This window comes from Equus caballus, chromosome 5 (assembly GCF_041296265.1).
Source record: "Equus caballus isolate H_3958 breed thoroughbred chromosome 5, TB-T2T, whole genome shotgun sequence".
NCBI lineage: Eukaryota > Metazoa > Chordata > Mammalia > Perissodactyla > Equidae > Equus > Equus caballus.
The window spans coordinates 34,961,764-34,968,698 of NC_091688.1; the positions used below are offsets into that span (position 1 = coordinate 34,961,764).

A 6,935-nucleotide genomic window follows, 5' to 3' on the forward strand; every position below is an offset into this window, starting at 1 on the left:
GCAACTTGTCCAATAAGACGTGTGTTCCTGATGATTTAACTTAAGGGTATTGACATCAGGTTTCCAGAAACGAGCAGCTGTAAAAACCCAGCCTCGGGAAGAAAGATGATTCACACAGTCTCTAAGAAACATAGGCTCTGGAACTCCAAAACTTGCTTTTACCCCTAAAACAAAATTCTTTCTACCAAAACCCTTCAGTAACTAACATGAACCTTGCAAGTTCAAGCAGGATTTTTCCACGTCTGATTTAAAGTACGGAGATTGAGGATAAGCTTGAGAGACAAGCTAGTTAAGAGACAATGTGCAGCCCAAGCATATCTGAAAAGAACCTGGAATCGGTCAAAACCCAGTATGACCAACTGGGCTTGAACCACCAACCCTTCAGTTAACAGATGAAGGAGCTCATGGATTACCCAGCTGAAGGCAGGCACTGATCCTCTCGACAACGTCTCTCTAGCCCCAAGCTTCCTCAGCCAGGGCTCTTCTGCCTTGGCACACTTGGCCAGCTCCAGAGAAAGAGCCCAAGAATCCTGTGGACATATCTGTAGCTACCATAACGTGATATCATAAGAATTGGAATTCTTTGTTGGTGACAAAGTTACAGTACTCTCATGTACCCACATTCAAAAGGAAGTGATTTCACTCATATGTGGGAGATAAACTAACAAACTCATGGATACAGAGAACAGACTCTTGGTTACCAGAGGGGAAGAGGATGGAGAGAGGGCGAAAAGGGTAAAGGGGCACGTGTGTATGGTAACGGACGGCGACTAGGCTTTCGGTGGTGAACACGATGTAGTCTATACAGAAGTCAAAATATGATGATGTACACCTGGAATTTACATGATATTATAAACTAATGTTACCACAATAAAGCAATTAATTAAATTGTGTTAATTTCTTAAAGAGATTAGTCAAAATAAAGATGTCATTATCCCACCCAGTTTAAATAGTGTTTTAGAATGTTTTTCTCTGGATCCTGTAGCAAAGGCCTTTACCTGGTTTTGGTGCCCAGCAGCCGAGGCCAAAGGCATGGAGGACTTGGCATGCTCTGTGGGGTCTCCTGCCACAAAGGTGTGTGGCCCTTCCCTCCCTGCCTCTTCCCACTAAACTGTGGGATGCTGCTCCCAATTCCTTCTCCGTGGTGAGCTTGTGACGGTGGTAACAGCTCTTTGTTCCTAGAAATCCTGTTCCTCAAACCTGGACTTACCAGACCCGCCTTTTGCGAATAGCTTTCTTCCCCTTTTAGTCCCTTAAAATTTTTGCTCTGATCTCTAGCATACGTCCTCGGCATGATCCTGCAAATCTTTGTTGTTGTTGTTCTTACGCTACTATTGTGCTTTTCATTTTCAAGAGCTCGAGCTCGTTTTCAAAGTTTCTCTCTGGATGAAGAGAAAACAACGGACACGAGGCCTTACCTTACACAGGCAGCCTAAACCTGGAGGGTGAGGACGTCACTTCCTGTTATGTCTGCTGACCGCCATTGGCTTGGAGGGTAGAGTGGGCGGGGAAGTTGTGCGCAGGGGGCGGGGCATGGGCCGGAAGGAAAGTAACGCCGGCGCTGTCCTGCGTGGGGCATGTCTCATGTGGATGACGCGGCTCCGGGGCCAGCTGTTTAGACGTCCGTTACTCCTGCTCTAGGAGACTTCCTGAGCCACTGGGACCGAGTCAAGGACTGTTGCATGAGTTTGAGTGCAAGTTCTGTGTAGAGGAGGTCTGGGGGGCTACGGGGGGCGGGGCGGTGGGGGTGGTTCTAGAGAAGGTGAGTGGACGGCGTAAGGAATATAAGGGTATGCCAGGCGGGAGAAGGCAAGTTTTCAAATTCCCCAGATATCCCCCAAATGGCTGTGCTTCCTCAGGGTAAGCTGGTTCGAGTATCCCTCGTATTTTCTTCTCTCTGCCATTTTCCTGACTCTACCACATTGACTTTGTAATATGTGGGGGGGAGTTATGGTGTATGGGTTTTATTCTATTTGGGAGTCCAGGAGAGCTGCCTTGATCCCGAGCTTCTAGCTCCGTTTTCTACTTTTTGGTTCTTCCCCATCTTTTCTTCCTTCCTTTCAAATTTACCACTCTAGCTCTTCCGCTGACTCCCTGCTGTGGACAGTGAGGTTCTCTCCTGTATGTCGCGCGAAGCCTACCACACACTTTAAAGGAGGAACAGCCTTGGCCAGGTCCATTTTCTCCACTGTCTGCTGCTTTGCTACTGTTGGCGTCAGCTGTTGTTTTTCCCTTTGTTGTCGCTCCGTGAGGGAGTGTGTGTGTGTGTCGTCCATGTGCTTCCACGGAGGGTGAGCTTTTGGGGACACCTGAGAAAGTGGCTGCTGGGAACCTCAGGCCATCTTCTGTAGGTTCTGCCTCTTCTCTGGCTGTATGTTCTTTCCCAGGTTGTTGACTTCTGTTGGAGGCCACCATCCCCTCACCTCTGCGTTTGGGCATTGCTTGTCTAAGGGCTCTGAGATATTTGGAATGTTCTGGCAATCCTGCCCTTGAGGAGCTCTGCCCAACGGGCCCACATAATCCCTGGGGGTAACTGGGAAGTTCCCTTCTCTGCCATGGTTATCACACACACTTCCTGCTTTGAAAGCTTCCTCGAGTTAGGAAAATTCTCTATTCCTACCTCTACCCCAAAAAGCTTGGCACTTCATTCCATGGCTCTAGAATGGACTGGGTTCCAAGCTCCTCAGAGATACCGCTGTTGGTCCAGGGACAATAGGTCAGGGCTGTGGTTGCCAGCATTGTCTCTGTCAGACGTGGCCTCCTCCAGTCCTGGTGCCACCACTGGTCTGGCTGGGACAAGGGGCTACATCCTATGATTTCCTCGTGGGTCACGTGGCTGTAATGGTGCCCCACACCTCACAGTGTTGTGCAGATGAAGATAACCCAACTGCTCACTTAGCATCGTTTGTGCTTCCTGCATGATGTACATTGACAGAATGATATTTTTTCTCTAATTGTGTAACACAATATGCAGAAGGCTGCATAAAACATAAATGTATGGCTATAAGTTAACATAGCCCCCACCTAGATCAATACCTAGAACGTACGAGGCTTCCAGAAGCTTCCCAGATGCCTCTTCCTTGTCACATCTCCCTCCTTGGCCTTAGCAGTAACCTCAATCTTATCTTCGTGATGTTTCATTCTTTGTTCACGTATTTTATAATTTTGTTTATTACACACTCCTCACAGGTCTGGATTTTAACCTGTAATCATATAGCATATATTCTCTCATGCCTGGCTTTGTTCACTAAGAATTATGGATTTAACAATCATCAGTGATTCTTCCATTGTGGTTGCTAATGAAATAGACCACAATTTAGTTATCCATTCTATTGATGGTGGACATTTTGGTTGTTTACAGTCTGTGGATCTTTCACACAACAAGGCTATGGTCCTTCTTGTGCAGGTGTCCTGGGCACGGTAGATTACACAACAACGAGTGGAATTCTGGGGTCCTGTGTTATGCCTACCCAAGACTTCTGAGGAAGAAAAGAAAAAAAGAAAAGAAAATGTTTAAAGCAAAGCATGCAGATTATCCAATTCATATGAACGGAATAAAACAAAACTGAATGCAGGTGATGTATTGGATATATAGATGGAAGCTTACATGTTAAAGTACTCATCAGTGTGTTTTCTGTGTCCCTTCTCCCCGCTCATTCAAGGTTGATGTCTTCACAGATCCAACTGGAATGAACTGGGATGGCTGGATTCAGTTCAGCAGGGGGACCCATGACTCCATGAGGAGACCTGGCCCACACTTCCTTTTCTCCTGGGAGGTGTTTATGCTTTGGACTCTCCAGAACTACAAGACAAGGGTTGGCAAGTAAAGGCCTGGAGAGCCGGTGGTTGGGAGGGGACAGTCCTGCTCTGGGTGAAGGACTTGGGCCTAAGCTTGGGGAGACTGAGTGGAAAAGGAAAGAATCCTCAGGATCAGGGCATGGGAGGAGGAATGAGAGGCTGCTCCTGTGGGTAGAAGGGAGGCTGGAGGAGGAGAGACCAGAGTCGGGGGGGGTGTGTGTGCGCAGAATCTGGTAAGGGGGAGTTCCAGAGAGACAGGGGCTGCCATTCTGGGGCCAGGGAATTGCATCTCCTTGGTATTGAGCTCTCCATGCTCTTCTGCTTCCTCTTCCTTTCGCCCCTCCTCCTCCTCCTCTGCCCCTCCTACTCTTCCCACATCCTCCCTCTCCACCCCCTCCCCTTCCTCCTCCATCTCATGATGGCACACAGGGGGCCATAGGGATCCACACCAGAGGCACAGGAAAATGTTTGAATTTATTTTAAAATCAGATGAAAAGCAGTGTTCTTTTAGGTCAAAGACAATGTTTTCACATATAATAGTAATAATACATTTTTTTTATACCAACAGTGGTAGAATATACTTTTTAATGGTTTATGCATGAAGGGACCCATGAAGACAAAGTGCCCAGGGCCCTCAAAAGTTATAATGTGAATTATGTACTTGGTGTGCATGTATAGTGAATTTTACCTGAAAGTAAAGACCTATACAGCAAACCAAACAAGGGAGAAGGACTCAGCAGTTGTAGTGCAAGTCCTTTGTCCCTGGTGGCTTCTGGCAGGAAGCTTCGCTCCTTCAGAGAAGGGATCCTACCAGGAGGGCCCAGAGTAGATTCCTCCATCTGAACCTTTAGCTCCTTCTGTCCAGCTCTGGTTTATCTCTTCTCCTCTTACTGCTGGAGGTTCTCAGCACTCAGGGGAGGATTTCTGTTGTTGTTGTTGTTGAGGAAGATTGGCCCTGAGGTTACCTCCGTTGCCAATCTTCCTCATATTGCTTAAGGAAGATTCACCCTGAGCTTAACATCTGTGCCAGTCTTCCTCTCTTTTGTCTGTGGGGTGCTTCCATAGCATGGCCTGATGAGTGATGTGTATGTCTGCACCCAGCATCCAAACCTGTGAACCCCGGGCAGATGAAACAGAGCATGAGAAATTAACCACTATGCCACCGGGCTGGCCGCCAGAATATTTTCTTGGAAGAGCATAGTTACTGCCTCTTCTATGGAAAGAGATGAGGAAGAGATGCATGAGGCATCTTATCAATGACCCAGTTTTCTCCAAATCCATGTGGATGAGCTGAATGGAAAGAATGGTTTAAAGAGGTCAGGTCACTAAAGAGGCCCCATCCGAACATGGTCCCACAAAGGCAGCTCCCACGAGAAGAGCGGGCTCTACTGCATGGCGTCTGGTTAACCACTTCCTTAGTCATATGGGCCCTGGAGATGACTGTGGGTGGGAGGCAAGGAGAGATACAGCCTTGAGGAGGAAGAGGAGGGTCCCAAAGTGGGTGGGAGGAGAAATAAGTGAACAACAAACCGATCTATTGAAAACAAAGTTGTTCTTAATAACGCTGGAGGTGAGGAGGCTGCGATTCTTCTCTTCTGGTGGAAATATGGTCCCCTAAAATGAGGTCATCTGGAAGTCAGGAAGTTTTATCAGACCCCACACCACCGTAGAGTCGCTGACCACAAAGCACAAGGCTCTCTATGCTGGAGCTCCAAGGCTGCCCTGATCCTCTGTGAAGGTCTCTAAGGAAGGAGACCATCCTTCTCAGCCCCTTTCAGCTTTTGGCTTCCCTGTGCTGATCCTTCCAAACAGTTTCTCAAATCTGAGAATTTCTCCTTGTTCAGGCTCGGAGGTGCAGAGAAAAACATTGAGGCAGCCACATTTCTCAGCATCTTTCTTTTACTGAGGCATCTATTGAGGTCATGCATCAATCTGTTTCAATTTGAATTGTCCTCGATGCTTTTCCTCAAAGAATTATGTAAAACTTTACTCATTTTTCTTTTACTCTCTACCAGTTTTTCATTCCCTTCGAAGAGTGTGGAGTCAATTTGAGAATATACTCTACTTAGCTTGTGATAAGTTAATTCAACCAAAGATATCTATCCCAACCACCTGTTAGTGTTATTCTTAACATATCCCATATAATGTTGACTCCATTTCCCCCCACAGCAACATTTTGGGTTTCATATATCTTGAAGTGAATTTTGGCATCTCCATCTACTTACTTCAACTTGCGTTGATATGTGTAGTTTGTTTTGATTTTTACTTTCTATAAAAATTGAATTCTGTGTATGTAACTTACGAGTTTCATTACAATTCCATAGGATCTCTTCTACTTGTCAAAGGCATATAAAAATTTCACATATATCTGCATGAATACATGTAGTAAATCAGATGATATAATTGTATCTGCCTTTGGACAAGCAATATATTCAACAGGAGTGGATGGAAAGGCAGTTTCTATGCAACAGCGTTGCCGGATCTGCCTGTGTAGGCACACACCAGTGACCTATGTTTGTGTTTGTCTGAAGTATGTGGGAAAATACAGGCCCTGACCAGGCGCAGAAAGAATATACGCCACACATGTACAGTGGTGTTTAGTGGCACGGCAGCTGGGGTCAGCAAGAGAGGTGTGGCACGAGACAGAGTCATCTCCTAACGTACATCCTACCCACGGTTGGTGAGACTGAAATGTGGGACGTCCTCCTGATATGTGTGTCTCTGTAACTCTGCTGGGATTGTCTAGGCTGGTGGTTTCACAAGGGTGACGATGGCCACAACCTCCACGTGTTCCATTAAGCTTTCATGACTGAGTGAAGGAAGGACCAGGCAGATGACTTTTCAAAGTTGGCATCCCACCTCCATCACACCCCCATACAAACTGCAGGATGATGTTGCTGTGTGAGGGAGCTCAAAAGCATATTCTGTCGCAGGAAAAAAAGTTATCCAGATGCTTCTTAAACTGAGGTCATTGAAACCTAATAAAAGTTAAGTGACTTGCCTAAAGTCATATTGCAATGATTTATTTCAAGTGCTATTAAAAATATCCTTAATACCAATGTCATACATTGAGTAATTATGTATCAAGCTTATTAAAAAATCTCTGAGGTCCTAGCCAGAACTTCCTCAGTGGCGAA

General features: G+C 46.2%; 1 long non-coding RNA gene across 7 annotated transcripts; it reads left to right on the forward strand.

The window, feature by feature from the left end:
* Positions 1-1,556: 1,556 nt before the first annotated feature.
* On the forward strand, positions 1,557-6,804 carry LOC111771730 (uncharacterized). Of its 7 annotated transcripts, XR_011438653.1 has the most exons (4): positions 1,557-1,714; positions 3,407-3,575; positions 3,679-3,819; positions 4,900-6,804. It is a non-coding gene; the product is annotated as an uncharacterized lncRNA (long non-coding RNA). The 7 variants fall into 7 exon arrangements; XR_011438649.1 differs by having other exon boundaries at positions 1,580-1,714; positions 3,679-6,804; XR_011438650.1 differs by having other exon boundaries at positions 1,590-1,714; positions 3,362-3,575; positions 3,679-6,804.
* Positions 6,805-6,935: the final 131 nt, after the last annotated feature.